This window comes from Poecilia mexicana, unplaced genomic scaffold (genome assembly GCF_051168715.1).
Source record: "Poecilia mexicana isolate PSO_F unplaced genomic scaffold, ASM5116871v1 scaffold_12, whole genome shotgun sequence".
Taxonomy (NCBI): domain Eukaryota; kingdom Metazoa; phylum Chordata; class Actinopteri; order Cyprinodontiformes; family Poeciliidae; genus Poecilia; species Poecilia mexicana.
Genome location: NW_028263381.1, coordinates 23,039,717 through 23,060,215, shown reverse-complemented (window position 1 = coordinate 23,060,215; position 20,499 = coordinate 23,039,717).

Below are 20,499 nucleotides of genomic sequence, written 5' to 3'. Positions count from 1 at the left end.
TGTTAGATATAGTAGTTGAATATAACCATTACTATACGCTGAGTATAGTACAGTACTGAGGAATAAGAGTTAGGAACTGTGAAGAGGACTGTGATTTATGAGGGGACCTAGCTACGGAGCACATGTTCGGAGGAACGACCAAGATGGCGAGAGGTTTTTCATAAGGACAGATATAGTTGTAAGAAACGTGTTTGAAGGAGTAAAGAGTAAAGAAGAAAAGAAGGGACTGTGGACTCAGAAAACAGCATTGACGTTGAGGACATCGGTGGAGGAGGTTTTCATGAGTTCATCGAGTTACCAGACGAGAACAAAGAAACGCGGACGGCAGGATTGCTTCGGCGAACTCGAAAACCAACAGGCCTGCGACGAAAGATTCAGCGGGTATCGGACGGTTTGTGAGAGAATGTGGGCCCTGCGAGTGTGTGTGTGTGTGTGTGTGTGTGTGTGTGTGTGTGTGTGTGTGTGTGTGTGTGTGTGTGTGTGAAATTATATGTTGAAATGTAAAAGGGTGTAGAATCGAGAACTGTGATTTTTGGGAATGTTATTAATGGGTTATGTATACTGAAATGTGTTAAATTTCTGCCACAGTTCTGGGTAGAGGAAAAAAAAAGTTAGCTGTGTGAAAAAAATAAAAATAAACCCGAAGTCCTGCATGGATGTCTGGGTTATTCTAGATGAAACAAAATAGGAATGAAAATAGTAACTGAGTAGTAGTCACTACATTTAGGTAAACCTGATTGGTTTATACCGGAAAGCTAACGAACCCCAGTAGTTTCCCACTTGAGAGCAAGAGTTCTGTCCTGGGTCCAGGTACGGGAGCGGTGGGTGCTACAGTTACTTCCCTTTCCCCTGGCCGAGCCGGGATGTAACAATCACAAATAATAATTACATCACCTTTGAAAGCAGGTAAAGGACAGAAATCTGGTTTCACCAGGATTGGTCACATTTTACCTGAGAGTCTCCAGGTTGCAGTTTGGACTCTTCAGTCCAGCAGAGAGAAGCTTCACTCCTGAATCCTGCAGGTTGTTGTTACTCAGGTCCAGTTCTCTGAGACTGGAGGACTGGGAGCTGAGAACTGAGGACAGAGCTTCACAGCTTCTCTCTGAGAGGTTACAGCCACTCAGTCTGAGGAGACAGGGAGGAAAATCTGGTATTAAACTATTCATCAGGATTTATGTTCTTTCAAATCAACAATGTTTTTATTGGACAGAGAAGGAACCATCTGATTTTACACAACCTTTGTATTTGTTGTGAACTGGTTCTGTAATGAAGACCGAGGCTCGTTTGGATATGGATGAACAATCAGTCCAGGTTGTTGGGTTAGAACAGCTGATATGTGTTTAGGTGACTTAGTGAGTGAAAGAAAACGTCTGAGTCAAGAATTGAGCTTTACTTGAGTTTAATGAGCTTTCCAGGTTCATCCACACAAAAGGTATTGTAACAAAACCACTGTGTTTGATTTTTCCCCTGGATAAATACACTGAAGAGTAAATGTATCATCTGGTTTTGTTGCTATTATTTCATTGTAAAATTCTTCTGAATGTCCATTTTAAACTGATCTTTGGGCAGGTCATGCTGGGTTTAGGTGTGGCTGATATTAGTGTATAAAAAGGGCCGAGTGCGTCGGCGCAGCGGCGCAACCAGAGAGGAAGACGCTCACCGTCAGATCTGTGCAGCGGAGACTTGACTGAATGTTTAGTAATGAATCAAAGAAAAGAGATAAAACAGCAATTAAAGTTCGCCCAGCGCCGCGGATCGTGTGCTTTAGAAGCAGGATTGGTTGACACTTGGATTTTTCATTTTGCATTGGGACTTTGGATTAAAATGGGGAAATTCCCCCAGGATATGGAACTCTTTTGGGGACAATATTTGCATTAAAAAGGAACAGGAATTTTTGGACATTTAACCATTTGGGTTTCTTTACTGACATGAACTGAGTGATTTAAATCAAACCCAACATTATTTCTGAGGGATGTTTAGTTACTGGTCTATTTATCAGGATAAATATTATTATTCCTTAGCTGGTGGTTTTTGAAATAAATTATTGTTGCTAAACATTAACAAAATTTCATTTTGAGTGGTTGGCTATTTATTATCTTGTCAAATTAACTGGTGTAACATATTTTACCTGATGCCTGTGACCGATGGCCCTTCAGTGTATTATGAGTTCCTCTTTAAATAGAAGCTGAATTTTACCATATGTGGAGTTATATACAACACAAATTATGATAACTTGCTTGTACATACTTTCATAAATGAACCAAATGTCCACAAAGGGAATAAACGTGCTAAAAGACGATTATAAACTAGCAAAGAAATAAAATAAGGCATTTCAGTTGGAAATGTAACTGAATAACAGCTGCATCCAGGGGAGAAAGTAGTTTTAAAGTCTTGGGGGTAATAATATATTATATATAATGTTGAGACGCTTTACCAGGTCGAGAAAGAGTCACATGCTGTTAGACAAAGGGCCCATAGTAAAGAGTTACATTTTTGATTCTGTTAGACACCAAGGTCCATTTTCTTGGCTGATTTTATGCTCCATACAAATTATGATTCATCGATCAGGATTTTCATTCTCAACAGGATCTAAATTGTATTGTCTTTTTTTCCCATGTTGGTCGGTGCCTCCATCTGCATCTAATAAAGTAAATGCCACTTGTACTCTTGAAAACCATTAATAGTTTTACCGTTCTTTCGAAAGAACGGTAAAATACTGGCATCTATAGCTGCCAGTATTTTACCGTTCTTTCGAAAGAACGGTAAAATACTGGCAGCTATAGATGCCAGTATGTTACTGTAAATTTACAGGATTATTTCTTAGAGTAGCTGAACACAGGAAGCCGCAGCTGTACTGTTTACCTTGAGATTTTCCTTTAAGTCAAACAGAAATAAATATTTTTTTTATTTTTTTTTAATTATCTATCTTTACTTTTAACATTTAGGAGAAAAAAGATCTATTGTGTCCAAACGTAGCGAGTCTGTGTGAGTCCGTGGAGGTGCGCACAAAGCCTGAATCTGATTGGTCAGTTTACTTTAGTGAATTTGGCAGCTTGGCGCTTTTTCTATAAGGTAAAAATGAAGAGCGGAGTTTGAATCCTCCCGTAGTTCTAAGAGCGGTCGGATCCTGCAGAGCTTTTTACCGTGTCCGGTTCGGGCGGGTCTCCGGTGTGTGTGTGTGTGTGTGTGTGTGTGTGTGTGTGTGTGTGTGTGTGTGTGTGTGTGTGTGTGTGTGTGTGTTTTGGCGAACTGAAGAGCTGAACCCGGTTGGACAGCTGTTTAACCCGCTACTGTTCACACCAATGATGTAATGATGACAAAACCTTCATCCAATCAGGTGTTTTAATCCCGTCGATCTGTGTTCAGCTGTTCTCAGATCGGCTGCAGCCATTTATTCTCTTTTCCATTTTTCCAGACTCCAGTTCTGAAAATGCAATAAAGTCCACTCCACCATCTAATGCTCTGTGTAAAGCTGCCTTCTGCTCCCCACTGACAACTTTTACATTTTGTTCTGATTGTTTTCCACCAAACCTCTATGACCGCAGCGCATGGTAGACTCAGAAACGTTGTCCACCAGGTAAGGGATGTTTACTGTTTTACTTCAGGACAAATGGCGACAAACCCACTGAATTGATTGACAGGAGCCATCATATCAACTGAACAAGAGCCTGACATTCAAAGTGCGTAACAGAGGTGACGAAACACCCCATGGCCCCAATACCTCAAAAATGAATCCGACGCCGCTGCGTTGAGGTAGAGCCCAAGGTCTGAATTGGACATTTTCACAAGAGGAAAACACACAAGAAACTGGAGCTTAAACTGTTAATATTTTGAAATATGAATAAAACTGTATTTCCTTTTGTAGATAATAAAAATCAACATTTCCACACCGATGGTTGAGAAAGTCTGACAACTGCTGGTTGGAAAGATCTACAATAATCTCCTTTGTTCTGTCAATAATCCAGAGTTACACTATCAGTGGAAGCCTGACCTCCACTTTTCTTAATAACTTTCTTTATGATTCTTTCAGCCTGGAGGAAATGAAAATTATCCATTATTATGTGTTGAGATTTAGCAGGTTAACCATGTCACAGTCAGACATCAATTATTATATCAAATAATAATTACATCATCTTTGAAAGCAGGTAAAGGACAGAAATCTGGTTTCACCAGGATTGGTCACATTTTACCTGAGAGTCTCCAGGTTGCAGTTTGGACTCTTCAGTCCAGCAGAGAGAAGCTTCACTCCTGAATCCTGCAGGTTGTTGTTACTCAGGTCCAGTTCTCTGAGACTGGAGGACTGGGAGCTGAGAACTGAGGACAGAGCTTCACAGCTTCTCTCTGAGAGGTTACAGCCACTCAGTCTGAGGAGAAAGGGAGGAAAATCTGGTATTAAACTATTTATCAGAATTTATGTAATTTAAATCAACAATGTTTTTATTGGACAGAGAGGGAACCATCTGATTTTACACAACCTTTGTATTTGTCCCCCCCAGTGGGACACTTTGAAGAGACAAAGCACCAAAATATAAACTGAAACATGAATATTTACCTCATAATTAGCAGATTTCTACCTATCAACAATACCTGCAGTAACAATGTGTGTCCTTACAGAGCTTTGTTGGAGGCTTTAACCACTGGCAGCAGCCTCAGAAGAGCCTCCTCTGAAGCAGAGTATTTCTTCAGGTCAAACACATCCAGATCTTTTCCTGATGACACCAAGATGAAGACCAGAGCTGACCACTGAGCAGGAGACAGTTTATCTGTGGAGAGACTTCCTGAACTCAGAGACTGTTGGATCTCCTCCACTAGAGAACGATCATTCAGTTCATTCAGACAGTGGAACAGATTGATGCTTTTCTCTGCAGACACATTCTCACTGATCTTCTCCTTGATGTACTGAACTGTTTCCTGATTGGTCTGTGAGCTACTTCCTGTCTGTGTCAGCAGACCTTGTAGGAGTCTCTGATTGGTCTGCAGTGAAAGTCCCAGGAGGAAACGGAGGAACAAGTCCAGGTGTCCATTTGGACTCTGTAAGGCCTGGTCAACAGCTCTCTGATGGACAGACTTTAGTTTAGGTTTAATAAATAATGAAGACTTTTTAGATGTTTGTGTTTCTTCCATCAGGTTGACTCCAGAGTTGATGAAGGTCCGATGAACATGAAGAGCAGCCAGAAACTCCTGAACACTCAGATGGACGAAGCAGAACACCTTGTCCTGGTACAGCCCTCTCTCCTCTCTAAAGATCTGTGTGAACACTCCTGAGTACACTGAGGCTGCTCTGATATCGATGCCACACTCTGTCAGGTCTGATCCATAGAAGATCAGGTTTCCTTTCTGCAGCTGATCAAAAGCCAGTTTTCCCAGAGACTTGATCATCTTCCTGCTCTCTGGACTCCAGTGTGGATCTGTTTCAGCTCCTCCATCATACTTGACCTTCTTCACTTTGGCCTGAACCACCAGGAAGTGGATGTACATCTCAGTCAGGGTTCTGGGCAGCTCTCCTCCCTCTCTGGTCTCCATCACATCCTCCAGAACTGTAGCAGTGATCCAGCAGAAGACTGGGATGTGGCACATGATGTGGAGGCTTCGTGACGTCTTCATGTGGGAGATGATCCTGCTGGCCTGCTGCTCATCTCTGAATCTCTTCCTGAAGTACTCCTCCTTCTGGGGGTCATTGAACCCTCTGACCTCTGTCACCATGCCAACACACTGAGGAGGGATCTGATTGGCTGCTGCAGGTCGTGTGGTTATCCACAGAAGAGCAGAGGAAAGCAGTTTCCCCCTGATGAGGTTTGTCAGCAGAACATCCACTGAGCTGGACTCTGTAGCATCAGTCAGGATCTCCTTGTTGTGGAAGTCCAGAGGAAGTCGACTCTCATCCAAGCCATCAAAGATGAACAGAACCTGGAAGTGTTCAAAGCTGCAGATTCCTTTGGTTTCAGTAAAGAAGTGATGAACAAGTTCCACCAAGCTGAACTTTTTCCCTCTCAGCACATTCAGCTCTCTGAAGGTGAATGGAAATATGAAGTGGATGTTCTGGTGGGCTTTGTCTTCAGCCCAGTCCAGAGTGAACTTCTGTGTTAAGACTGTTTTCCCAATGCCAGCCACTCCCTTTGTCATCACTGTTCTGATTGGTTGATCTCTTCCAGGTGGGACTTTAAAGATGTCTTCTTGTCTGATTGTTGTTTCTGGTCTGTGTGGTTTCCTGGATGCTGTTTCAATCTGTCTGACCTCATGTTCATCATTGACCTCTCCAGTCCCTCCCTCTGTGATGTAGAGCTCTGTGTAGATCTGGTTCAGAAGGGTTGGACTTCCTGCTTTAGCAATCCCCTCAAACACAGACTGGAACTTCTTCTTCAGACCTGATTTAAGTTGATGTCGACAAACTGCAGCAAGATGTTCTAAATTAACACAAAAAGTAAAATCAAGGATGAAACAAAAATACCTTCTGAAGATGATTTAAATAAATGTGATTCCGTCTCTTCAGACATCAGTAAATGTGTCATTTATCCATCAGGTCAAATCTTTGTAGAAATCCTCTTACTGCTCTGCAGACGGTCAGCCAGCTCCTCCTGCTTCATCCTCCTCAGGAAGTTCAGTGTGATCTTCATCACTGCCAATCTGCTGCTCCTCCTCTGCTCTTCATCCTCACCTCTCAACACCTCATCATCCTCTCTCTGAGTCTCTGAGCATTCTGGGTCATCTGCACTCAGAACCTTGTGGATCTTCTTCAGCTCGTTCTTCACAAAAGTGACAATGTTTTCCTCCAGCAGCTGGAACAGAATAATAGATGAAGGAAACATCAGACTGAAATCATGGAGCCAAACACCAGATGGATGTTGGACAGACTGACAGTCCTCTGGTCTACAAAGTGCAGCATGGAGACGACTGTGAACAGAACCATGGAAAAGTAGTTGTTGTTCATGTACAGACCATAAATATGGAGTCCAGCTGTGTTTGATGCTGCTGGGCAGACGGACCACTGGGAACCTCTGAGCTCTGCTGGTCCACTCTGTGGAGGAACCAGGAACAATCAGGAAGGCAGGAAATATTCATCCAGCAATATTTACTAATAAAATAACTAAGAGTGTCACATTAAAGCAGAAAACAGAGCATCACATGAACACAATACAAAGAAGTTAGAAAGAGGAAGATGAACTACAAGGATGAAGACCAGTAACACCAGAATCACCAGTAGACATTTTAAAAAGTTGGTGCTGAACTTGGACTTCAAACTGTCCACACTGTCAGCAGATCTGATGCTGGTGGAGACAGAGTCCCAGAGCTTGGGGACAGTGGAAATGAAGGCTCTGTCCACACAGGTCTTCAGGACAGTGTGGGACATCCATCAGGTTCTGATGACTGGATCTGAGGTGATGTGGACATGGAGGAGCTCTGAGATATGTGGGTGTGTCCATGTGGGATCCTCTCCTGGATGTTCTAGAGGATTTAAAATGGATCCTGTAGATCCTGGAAGCCAGTGAGCTCACATTATATCTGTCCACACAGAGACAATCAGAAGGTAAAGGTCCATGAAGTGATATCTGGATGTGAGCAGTGAACCAGATGATCCAAGTAAAGATTTAATGTTCCTGCTGATCCACTAAGAACCAGCAGAACCTCTGATGGTCCACATCAGTTCAGTCTGGTTGAGTTCCAGCAGATCTCACCAACCACATCATGAAGCTTTCCTTCCTGCTGAACTGATCTCACAATGCACACAGGAACCAAGTCCTGATGGACCAGACTGGTTTACCAGGTATTTCCCAGTGGCTGGTGGAAATGTGTCCCACTGTTAGTCTGACATGGAGCCAGGAAGCAGCAGAACATCATCATCACCACCCAGAGATGAAGATATGAAGGTGTTTTCATTAGAACAGAGCAGCTGGTTTAGATAATGGATCAAAACTCTGTAAATATAACTGGGAACATCTGAAACTTACTGGTTCAGTTTACAGCAGTTAGAAACAGCTCACCTCTCTGATGGTGGAGATCCAGGAGATTTAAAGTCAATGAACTTATCCTTTGACCTGTCGCTCTTAAAAGACACACAGCTGGGTTCTGGTTCTGGTTCTGGTTCTGATTTGACCCTCTGATGAATCCTGATAGAAAAATTTCATTAAAATATTTCTGTGTATTTTTTCTGTAAAGTTTATTTTGAATGTGGAACATTTTAAAATACTGAGCAATGAGACCCAACAGAACCAGACAGGTCATCAACTTGATGCTCTAAATGATTCCCATCAGAACCGGTCCAATCCTCCAACATTTTCCTGATCATTGATCCTCCTGAATAAATTCCAGCCTTGTTTAAAGAGCAGAAAGATCTGATTCTCAGACAAACATGTTGGTTTAAATGACTGATAGAAGTTTGATGATCTTAGTGTTGAGCTCTGACATGGAGAAGAACCAGGAGTCGTTTCCACTCTGACCATCCAAGGAGGATCTGATGGAGCTGCATTCAGAACCAGATGGTCCGATAGAGACCATCTGGTTCTGAATCAGATCCACTTGAGGTATAATTTAGATTAAATGCAGAAATGGTTGATGATCCATGATGTTTGAACCGCAGAGTTGAAACTGGAATCATATAATTATTTAATGGATGTCTAATCGTCCAGCGTTAATCTGTTTATTGTCAGAAGCTCAAAATCTGATTTATTGATTCATTGATTTTGAGAACAATCTAAATATCAACCTAGAAATGAAATTCACTGATGGATTTGTGTATTTGTGTTAATATTAATATTGGACAAAGTGCATGATTTTGTTTCATTTGGAAACATGAAGTTGATGCAGAACTTGGTATCGTCACATGGCCACAATGACAGATAAAGAGATCAGCAGTTAGAAACAGCTCACCTCTCTGATGGTGGAGATCCAGGAGATTTAAATTCAATCCAATGATCCTTTGACCTGTTGCTCTTAAAGGACACACAGCTGGGTTCTGGTTCTGGTTCTGGTCTGAGTCTCTGATGGATCCTGACAGAAACATGATGATTAAAACTGAATCTGTTCAGTCTGGATGAAGCAGCAAAGAGGAGCAGCAGCAGCTTCATCACCACGTCTGTTTTGGCCTGATATAGTGAACGCTGTGTGAAAAGGGCTGTGGACAGTTAGAGATGGTGACCTCACCTCTGACCTTTGCTCTGGCTCTCATCTTCCCCACACAGAGTGGTTTTAGAGGGAGGGACTCCCTCCTCTCTGTCCTCACACTGATCCATGCTGCTGAATTCACATCAGCTCACACACACTTTCTAGCTTCACCTGCAGAGGAAACACACATCATTCATCTGCACATCAACTCTGATCATCCTTTACATCATTAGTGCTGGAAAAAGATCAGCTGCTCCTCCTCTGATTGGCTCTTCTTCTCTGCTTCATATCAGTGTCAGGTGAATGCAGTCAGACAGCAGAGAGGGAGAGGAAGCTGCATCAGCTGCTGCACTTCTACTATCAGTCCACTAGATGGAGACATGGAGCAACATTTACATTCACTGATTCAACCTGCACTTCTACTATCAGTCCACTAGATGGAGACATGGGGCAGCATTTACATTCACTGATTCAACCTGAACAACAGGAAGGATTTTAGTTCATTATTTATCTCTACAAATGATTAACAAATAATTAATCATTTGCAGTGATTGGATTATATTCTGCATCAAAGATTATATAGATATTTTACTTTGAAAGGAAGCAACAAGTTGTTGTTTGTGACCTTGATGGTGGAGACCAGAGTTTGATTACAGGAAATAAAAACATGAAGCAGATTTTTCAGAGAAGTAATCATAGAAACATCGTCCTTTCATCATGTTGTTTGATTCCAGTTCATCAGTAATATAATTCTGACCTACAAACAGCAGAGATGAAACTTTGAGCTGAAATAAGCAGTGAATCTTTTCTCCAAACTTTAGAGAGCAGAAAGTAACAGGAAAGTTCCTGAAGACAAAGTTTAAGTAAACAAATCAAACTTACAATTTGTTCAAATGATCAAAAGAGTTGAAGAAAAACATTTGAACAACAAATAAAGATCCAACAACCTGATCAGAGCCGCACCTTAACAGTGTCATTCAAACTGAAAGTAAATGTGACGGATGTTGCATAACTGATGACGTCACAGCTCACCTGAGTTGTAGTTTTTTCTTTCAGAGCAGCAGAACCAGGAAGTAGAAGGTCTGCAGTAAAATCAGAGGCAGGTTGATAAAATCTTCATGAGGATTTACTTTGTTTAGACCAGTGTTTCTCAACCTCTTTGGGCCAGCGCCCCCCAGCCTTCATCCAGGTCCCTCACCGCCCCCACCAAAGAATTTGTAGGCTACTTTGCACTGACTATTATTTTATAATTAGTGTTACCATCATTATTGTAGATGTTTTGATTTTTATGGTTATTTTTGTATTTATCATCAAAAATAATTTCCCAGAGAACAAAAATCCATGTGAATAGAAATTATTTTCACAGGTGTCTAAGAAAAATGCAATGGATATTCAACTTAAAATTAGTAAGCCTAACAGCAGCCAATCAGAGTGGAAAAATATTCTTATTCTGTGCCAATTTCTAGTTGTTAAAGTTGTTTATTCAAGTAAATGATCTGGCTGCAATCAGTGTATCAGTATAATTTTAATTCTATTACCTTGTTTGTTTTTTTCTGAGAAAATATAATTACTTTAGTTTTATCCCCTGAGAATTTGAATCCCCATTGCAGTGCCCACAACTCTATATCAATAATGACCTTTTGTCATTTCTTTACTATAAACTCAACATTTTTCCATGTCGCTCCATCATCTGCAAACAGTGAACAACCCACATCCTTTCCAATATTTCTGAATATGTCATTTATCATAACAGAAAACAATAATGGGCTTATGATACTCCCCTGTGGCGTTCCATTTTCCACTACATATTTACCTGAAACTGCTTCACCAATTCTTACCTGTAATTTCCTGTTTGTTAAAAACTCTTTAATCCATTCATATATTTTCCTCTAATCCCCAATTTGTGTAATTTAATTAATAAACCCTCTACCCACATCATATCAGATGCTTTTTCAGTATCGATAAATTCTGCCGCTACAGTTTCTTTGTTTACTTGAGCTCTTCTAACTTCCTGCTCCAGACATAACGTTGAGTCATTAGTGCTCCTCCCTTTACCAAAACCACTGTGATCATTAGAAATATATCCCTTTTATTTAAATAATACACTGATCTATTATTAATCATTTCTTCCATTATTTTACATAAGTTTGAAGTTAAAGCTATTGGCCTATAGCTTTCTGGTTTTGAAAGATCTTTTCCTGGTTTAGCTATCAATAATCAATAATAATAATAATAATAATCAATAATAGATTCCTTCCATAACTCTGGTCATTTTCCCTCCTCCCAGATTGTATTAAATAATTGTAATATTATATCTTTTGACTTATCACTGAGTTGACTTATCGTTCTATACCAGATTTTATCTTTCCTGTATTTTTGGTCTTTTTAAACACACAATTCAATTCCACTTTGGTAAACTCAACATTCAAAAATGATTTATTTCTTCATCACTCTGTATTACATTTTTATACTTAAGTACCGTATATTCTCTTCCTTTTCTTCCCTCTTTGCTAATATTATCTGTGCTATGTATCTTACTAAATAATCTTGCCAATACCTCAGCTTTATCCTCATCTCTAATTATATTAACATTCTCTACTTTTAATACAGGATAATCAAACTCTTTTTAATACCTTTCATTTTTAAATTACTTTCCAAATCTTCTCAGTTTTTGTATCTCTCCCTATTGAACTACTAAAATGTCTCCAATAATCTCTTAGCTTTCTTTATAATCCTCCTTACTGCTGCTTGCTTCCTCTTATAATCAATAAGTTCATATAAACTGGGTTATGTTTTAATACCTTCAAGGCTTTATTTCTTCATTTAATTGCTTCCTTACACTCACTTGTCCACCATGGCACCTTTTTCTTATCATTAATACTCCCTGACGTTTTAATAGAGTTTTCTGCTGTTATTATCTTTGAGATTCTTGCATTTACTTCATTTATATGCATTTTAAAATCTACCTTTTCTAAATACATTTGACTCAAATATCTAAACTTACTCCAATCTGCTTTATTAAAGTTCAATCTCTCCCCACTATTTTTATACTTATTTCCAATTATTCCTACCCTTATAGTTATAGGATAATGATCACTACCTACTGTAGTTTCTCTATCAACTGACCAATCACAATTACCAGCTGAATCATTGATACAATTGTTAGATCAATAGTTGATTCCATCCCCGTTCTTATATTGATTCTTGTTCCCCTTCTCTCATTAATACAAACTAAATGTTTCATTTCCATCACTTCTTCTATAACCTGCCCATTTTTATCATCACTATTAGCCCACAGTGAACTATTAGCATTGAAATCCCCACACCAAATTACTCTCCCCTCCAAATAATCTAATAATCCCACCATTATTTCAGCCGATAATGATTTACATGGATTATAAAACATTTATTATTTTAAATTTACCTCCCTGCTCCCAGAACTCAGTTACTATGAATTCTAGTTCTTTTCCTAAAAGCTGATATTTTATCCCTGGTTTTATAAATATTCCCCCTCCCTCTTCTCCATCTCTTCTTATACCATCATATCCTCTAATCACAAAATCTAATGTTACTTTTAACCAAGTTTCCTGCACACATATTAAATCCGGTTGGACTTCAGGCTCGTCAATATAACCTTTAAATTCCTGTCCATTAGCTACCAAACTCCTAGCGCTCCATTGCAATATGAACATAAACTACTTTCACTTGCTGGTCCCGACTTCTTATCCACCTCTAACTTTTTATTTATTTCTTCCCATGTTCCTTCCTTAAAGCCCAAGAATATTTCAGCTCCTCTCACTATTATTTTAATCTTCTGGTTTTGTGCTTAGCTTGATCAGTACAGTTGATAACAGAAGCTATGAATAAAACTAGATTTTCCACTGAGTAAGTGACCTTTTCTTCTGCTAGTATTTTAGTTTGCTGTATTGTTTGACTCCCCATTTGCTCCACCTCTTTTTTCCTGCTCCTTCACATTTTTACAGCTTCTGCATAGCTTATATTTGTAGATGTTTTAATCTGCACAGCTTCTTTAGCCTCTTCCTTACCTCCCATCCTCCGTACGTAACCCTATGATCCCCCACAGTTACAACATTTCTCTTGTTCATCTTCCTTACATTCTTTATGATCTTCCCCACATTTTGGACATCTCTGCTTTCCTTTACAAACTGCCGCAATGTGTCCAAACCTTTGGCATTTAAAACACCAAAGTGGTGGAGGAACATCAGGTCTGACTTGGAAACTTATAAATCCTATTTTTATATTACTTGGCAGCTCTTTTCCTTCAGACTCCACTAGGACTGACTGACTCCCCACTCTCTCACCATCCACAGTTCTTCACAGCCTTTTCACATTAGTCACCTTTGCTCCAACAATATTTCTCTAAAGTTTTTCCAGATCCTCATCTAGAGGGATCCCATAGATCACCCCTCTAATTGTTTTATTTCCTCCCAACATTGTTTTCTCCAGCTCAGCTCTTTTACATATATTATCCACATTGAAGGCCTTATTCTTTTCTCTATATTCTTACATTCTATCAATAGGTTTCCGTCTCTCTAAATCTTTACCATTTCAACGTCTCCTATTTTCTTTTAATTTCTCTTGACACCCCAATTGGGCTGATTTTCTCCTGACCTTCCTCACTCTTAAGTTTCAGAATGACTTTAAATTCCTCACATCTTTTCTCCTAACTCTCTCTTCCTCTGAACTGCTTCCTTCTAGATCCCGTTTGCTACCTTGACTATCTCTGATTCCCTTCATCTATTTCATTTCTTCCTCTCCCTCTTCCCACTGCCGTCCATCCTTCATCTTCCCCTTCTTCTTCATTACTTGTCTCCATTTCCATCCGATCCATTCACATACCAGTTTATGCCAAAACCCGCCTTTTCCACACTCCAAGTTTTGTTCCACAATCCCAGATCTTTCAGTCAAAAGCAACAAACTCCTCAATCCTTCGTCCCAAAACTCCTGCAGGTGCATCCAGCAGTCGAGAGCCCCTCCTCCTCCAGATGCAGGTTTCTACTCACCGGTTTGGAAGAAAGTGTCGCATATAATGACGTCGGCTTCTTCTTCTTGGATTGTTGTGGGATCCGTACTTACTTTTATTATTTGAATCAAAAATATTAAAACGTTTACAGAACTGTTTGGTTTGCAATCACAAAAGAAAATACATCTTAATTTTTCTTAAATTTATTGGAGTAAATAATTAATATATTCAAAATTAGTAGGTCATTCTGAAAAAAGGCTTTTAAATCAAGCTAACAACAAAAACCTGAATTATTTTTAAATACTGAATTAAAGTCTTATGACTGAAACGTCTGACATGTAGTTGAGGTAATGAAAGTAATAAAAGTAATTAGTACTTTTACAAGTTTCTAAGTAATAATAAAAACTAAATGTTCTGGTTCTGGAGGAATTTTTCTGGATTCTCAGTTTGTTCTGATTCCTTTTCTGGGTTGCAATAATAGGAGTCTTGCTGCATAATAATCTTAAAAGTAAGAAATAAAATTGGTCTAAATTGTGAGAACTCTACAATTAGTAAAAAACAGAAAGACTAATAAATGAGAGTCTCTGGATTCCAGGTTTGTTCTGATTCCTTTTCTGGGTTAACAGTGAGAACTGCACAGTTTCTACAAAGTAATAATGTAAAAACTCTCTGATGAAGGTGGAAATATCAGGAGAGAGTCCTCTAGAGTTCAGCCATCAGATTCCAGGGTGACTTGGGAAGGGAGAGGAGACGGGAACGAGCCGTTTGTTTACATCTGGTCTCCAGGAGAGTCCAGATATCCAGAAGGCCACACAGATTCAGAAGAACAAATTCTCTTTAGATCTGGCAGACTTAACATTTCTGTCTGTCCTCGAGTCTTTAACCGTTATATCTCTTCTAGTTCATCCAGATTAATGTGGCCGTTCCACTGAACCAAAGCCAGCAGCTTCTCCAAGATCTATTCCATCCTGCTAGTGAGTTTTGGATCCTCAGCTGGGCTGCCAGTCTCAGCAAGACTCACATCCAACTTGGGTCCCACAAAATACAGTAGTCTGTCTGTGTGTTTTAACTAGGCCAAATCTGTCACAAATGTGTTGCTAAGCCAGAAATGCACAAACTGCAAACAGCAGAAATCCTGTTATCATGAATAAATCCAGGTGAAACCATCCCATCATGTGTGTTCCTGCAGGACAAGAGGGTTCCCATTTGCTCCGTCTCCTGGAGAAAATTTGATCACTTGGATTGAGAGAGCAGTTAACCAGATGTATAATTGATAGATTTGGAGGATGTGCAAAAAAAGGCTCCAAAAAAGCAAGAAAGATCAAGCAGGGTGGAATGGGTAGGGAGAGGAGCAGAGGAAAAAGCGTCGGCCTTCACCGAGTGCTAGAGAGAAAAGTAGTGAGCAGAACTTCTGCTGCCTCTCCAGAAATGTTGGAGAAGAAGAACTGGTCGCTCATGTCCTGTTGGTAGGAAAAGATCAGCATCAGATGCTCCTCCCTGTAATCTGGCTCTGAAGAATCTGTGTGAGTCTTTGTTACAGCAGAGAAACCAAAATGCTTCAGAGGGTCTCTGCTCTCTGCACTCTGAGAAACTCAAACTCTTCTGTCTGGACCATCAGCAGCCAGTGTGTCTCGTCTGCAGAGATTCAGATTTACACACCGAGCACAGATTCAGAGCCATCGATGAAGCTGCTCAGCAACACAGGAAGAAACTTCAGGAAACTCTGAAGCCTTTAAAGGAGAAGCTGGAGCTCAGGAAGAAAGTTCAGGAGGAGTTTGATCAGACAGCAGAACACCTGGAGGTCCAGGCCCGACACACAGAGAGGCAGATTAGGGAGCAGTTTAAGCAGCTTCATCAGTTTCTAGCAGAGGAAGAGGAGGCCAGGCTGGCTGCACTGAGGGAGGAAGAGGAGCAGAAGAGAGGGATGATGAAGGAGAAGATGGAGGCTCTGAGCAGAGAGATAGCAGCTCTTTCAGACACAGTCAGAGCCACAGAGGAGGAGCTGAGAGCTGCAGACGTCTCATTCCTGCACAACTACAAGGCTGCAGTGGAAAGAGTCCAGCGCTGCCCCCTGCTGGAGGATCCACAGCTGCCCTCAGGAGCTCTGATAGACCAGGCCAAACATCTGGGCAACCTGGCCTTCAACATCTGGAGCAACATGGAGACCATGGTGACCTACACTCCTCTGGTTCTGGACCCAAACACGGCTGGTAAAGAACTCCATCTGTCTGAAGATCTGACCAGTTTGACTGGAGGAGAGAAACAGCAGCTTCCTGATAATCCAGAGAGTTTTGCTGATAAATTCTGTCTCTGTTTTGACTTCTGAGGGTTTGAACTCAGGGAACCACAGCTGGGATGTTGATGCTGGAGGCAGGAAATCCTGGATATTTGGTGTGATAGAAGAATCTGTTGATAGGAAGAAAAACATAAAGTCTGGACTGTTGGTTATAGAGTTCAATGGAGATGAAGACTCAGCATGGTCTCCATCAGCTCCTCCCACTCGTCTCCCAGTCCAGAATAAAGTCCAGAGGATCAGAGTGAATCTGGACTGGGACAGAGGAAAGCTGTCCTTCTCTGACCTGGATACTAACACACACACACACACACACACACACACACACACACATCTTCACACACACCTTCACACACACCTTCACTGCCAAGATGGCTCCATTCTTCAGCTCTGATTATGAACTAAAAATCCTACCGATGAAGATCTCAGTGATCAACCAGCAGCTCAGCATGAAGAACAAAAAGTCCAAATGAAACATTATTGATCAGATGAAGGATTGGTTTGATGATTGTCAAGTTAAAACAGCAAATGGTTCATTTGTGAGTGCATTTACTATCTCCACCCAACTGGCACACACATCACAGAGAACCAAGCGCACCCATCCCTTTCACTCAGGCCCATCTGAAGTCTATCAGGTAACTTGGCACACCTGTGCTCACAATGATCTCTGCAGACAAAGAGCCTCAGCTTCAAGCTTCCACAAAGACACTCTGGTAGGAACTGGACATGATATCATTTAATCTGCATTCAGAGACCAAATCAGCCTTTGATTCAATGGGTTTGATGTGTTTGGAATGTAGTTTATTTGTTCCTTCATTCACTGTTAACTTCAAAGTAGATTGTTAACATTACCTGGAAAACTAGTGAATGAGTTGATTGTGATCTGTAATTGATTTAGTTTCATTAGTTTGTAGGTTTCCAACCTGCTCTGTGACTCTCTGTGACTCTCTGACTACTTATGCCAAGTCATGGTGGTCTTACACTGTCAGCTGAAATCATCTAAAGACAAAAAGAAAAGATGAATAAAAGATGAGATGAGTGGTTCCTGCATTTCTTTGAGGGAAACAAGCTTTTTCTAGTTTGGCCAGAAGCTGAGGTGGTTTAAAGAGACCAGAAAACTTGACAATGATTGATTGTTTACTGGTTTGGTGAATTTCTTCATATCATTTTTAAACAGTTTTTAATCAGGAAACTGGAGCTGATCTGATCATCTGGGGACTTTTTAATTTCTTTCTGTGTTTTCCACTGTAATGTTTATTATTTACAACAACTTGATGTCAATGAAATGACCAGCAGATGATTGAAAGCATAATGGGAAGCTTAATAAATGTATTAGTAGCTGGTAAGAATGTATTTAGTTTTTCATCACTGTGATGCTGCAGTTACAGTCGCACAAATGTGGCGCCATTCAATCACACCACACACAATAGTTCAGTCTCACCACATTTATATCTGGGTTTCTTTAAGTCTAGCATTGAATTGACAGAATAACTATTTTTGTTTAGAAGGCAGCACATCATAACGCTGTATTCTAGAAGAAGTGCAGACATTTTAGATCTCACTGTTATGTCCCGCCTGATTGAACCTGTTTTCTGAGTTTCCTCAGTCCCGGCTGCTCCAGTCCTTCACAGGAACAAAGAGCTGGAGCTGCTGAGGCTGCAGCTTGGCTCATACCACTACTCATCCAGAGGGGAGGGGGTTTTTCTATGCTGGCTTCAGTTGCTGTTTGTGTTTCTCCCCTCTGTGTTTCTATGTGGCCTGATCAGCCAGGATTTAAGTTTCCCCTTTGTCTCATTTAGGGAGGGATGTTTGTTGGAGTCAGTCTGAGTTCAACTTTGTTACTTTAACCTTTTTATGGGCCCAAGTTTGTCATTTTTTATTGTTGACCAAAGTTTATGTTTTGGGTTAAATAAAAGCCAATAATGTTTTAATTTAAACCTGTGCCTGGCTTTCCTTTGACTGCTCGGTCCATCACAATCACCACCAACATCTTCAGTAACTTTATCATCTTTTGCTGTTTTATTTATAAAGGATTAGAAAATTAAAACAACTTTACCATCACAACATGCGTCCAACCATCTTCTCTGCTTGACTGGTGAACAAATGAAATAACAAAAATCCTAGAAAAGCAGAATTAGCAGCAACATAAATGTATTATTTCATCTTCACCCTCTGGTCAGAAATCTAAAAAATCATCTATTTTGTTTTGTTTGCTACATTATTTGTTCCCAGTCCAAACCTGAAGTTATTTTATGTTCATTTAGGAAGAATTTCATGCAAACAAATGTTTCAGCTGCTTCATGGGAACAAATGATTATATTTCCTGAATGTCTCTTGTTGATCTGAAACAGCAAAAATAAAACCAAATAAAACAGATAAAGTTATCAGGTTTGTTGGGATTAATGTCTTCATGAATCTGCAGCTAAAAATCCTTCTAACACCAAAATGTGAAAAGTTCAGGCCTTTCTGCTTGACTTCACATCAACACAGTGTTTACTGATCTGCTGGTTATTTGTTATATTAACCTGTTACAGATAAACTACAATAAAAAAGTCTGGCCATATGTGAACCTGTATAAGTTTATTACAGTTTACTGCAATTATTTGCCACTAATATTGGTAAAAATTAAAAGGTTTCTAATGTGAGTAATGGGGCGACATGCAGTACACCCTCCAGTCCAGCAGGGGGAAGCAGAGCACATGTCTTCAACATGAGCCTGCGCCTACAGTGGATCCCTTTGACGTGGAAAACATCCTGCATTGTTCCGGTACCAAAGACGCAGCGACCCTGTGACTCCAAGGACTCCTGTGACCTCTGACCTCCCACATCATGAAGACCCTGGAGAGACTGGTCCTGGAGCCGCTCCGGACGCTGGTCCAACCACACTGGACCCCTTGCAGTTCTCCTAGCAGCCCAGACTGGGAGTTGAGGACGCCATCATCTTCCTGCTGAACTGTGTAAACGCTCACCTGGACCAGCTCTGAGAGAATCATGTTCTTTGATTCTCCAGCACATTCAGCTCCATCCGTCCGGCTCTACTGGGTCAGAACCTGATGGTGATGCAGGTGGAGCCCCCTGGTGTCCTGATTGTTGACTTCCTACCACAGTTGGTGTGTCAGACAGTGTTGTCAGCAACATGGGGCTCCACAGGGAACTGTCCTCTCTCCTTCAGGCTCTATCCATCCGACTCCAGCTGTTGCTCTGAGACCCGTCGTCTCCAGAAGTTTCCAGCTGTGGTTGGTTGGATCAGTGAGGTGATGAGACTGAGTCCAGGGCTGCTGTGGACAACTTTGTCACATGGTGTGGGCTGAACCAGCTGCAGCTCAATGTGACCAAGGAACTGGAGGTGGATCTGAGGAGGAGGACCAGGACGCCGGTGACCCCTGTTACCATCCAGGGGTCAGTGTGGACATTATGGAGGACAACTATAAATATCTGGGAGTCCACATTGACACAAACTGGACTGGGTCAAGAACAGCGATGCTGTGAACAGGAAGGGCCAAAGTCTCCTCTACTTTCTGAGGCGGCTGAGGTCCTTCAACATCTGCCGGACTTTGTCAGGATGTTCTGTGAGTCTGTGGTTGCCAGAGCCATCCTGGATGCTGTGGTGCTGGACAGCAGGCTGGAGGTGGAGGACACCAACAGACTGGACCGACTGACCCGGAAGGCCAGCGGCGTGGCTGGAGTGGAGCTGGACTCTCTGACAGTGGAGTCAGAGAGAAGGACCCTGTCCAAGATGGAGGACATGTTGGACAACGAGTCTCATCCACTTCATGACGTGCTGGACGGATCCAGGAGCTTCAGCCAGAGACTCATTTTACCAAAGAACCACAGAGAGACTCAGGAAATCATTTCTGCCTGCAGCCAGTGGACTTTACAACACCAAGTCTGACTTACTGAGATCTAATTTTCTCTGCAGTCATTCATAGATTATCCATCCATCCATTTTCTGTCCACCCTTGTCCCTAGTGGGTCGGGAGGAGCTGCTGCCTCTCCAGCTAACGTTCCGGGCGAGAGGCGGGGTCACCCTGGACGGGTCGCCAGTCTGTCGCAGATTCATAGAATATTTATTGATTAATATATCTGCATGTGCATGGTTGTTATTTATTTATTTTAGTCATAT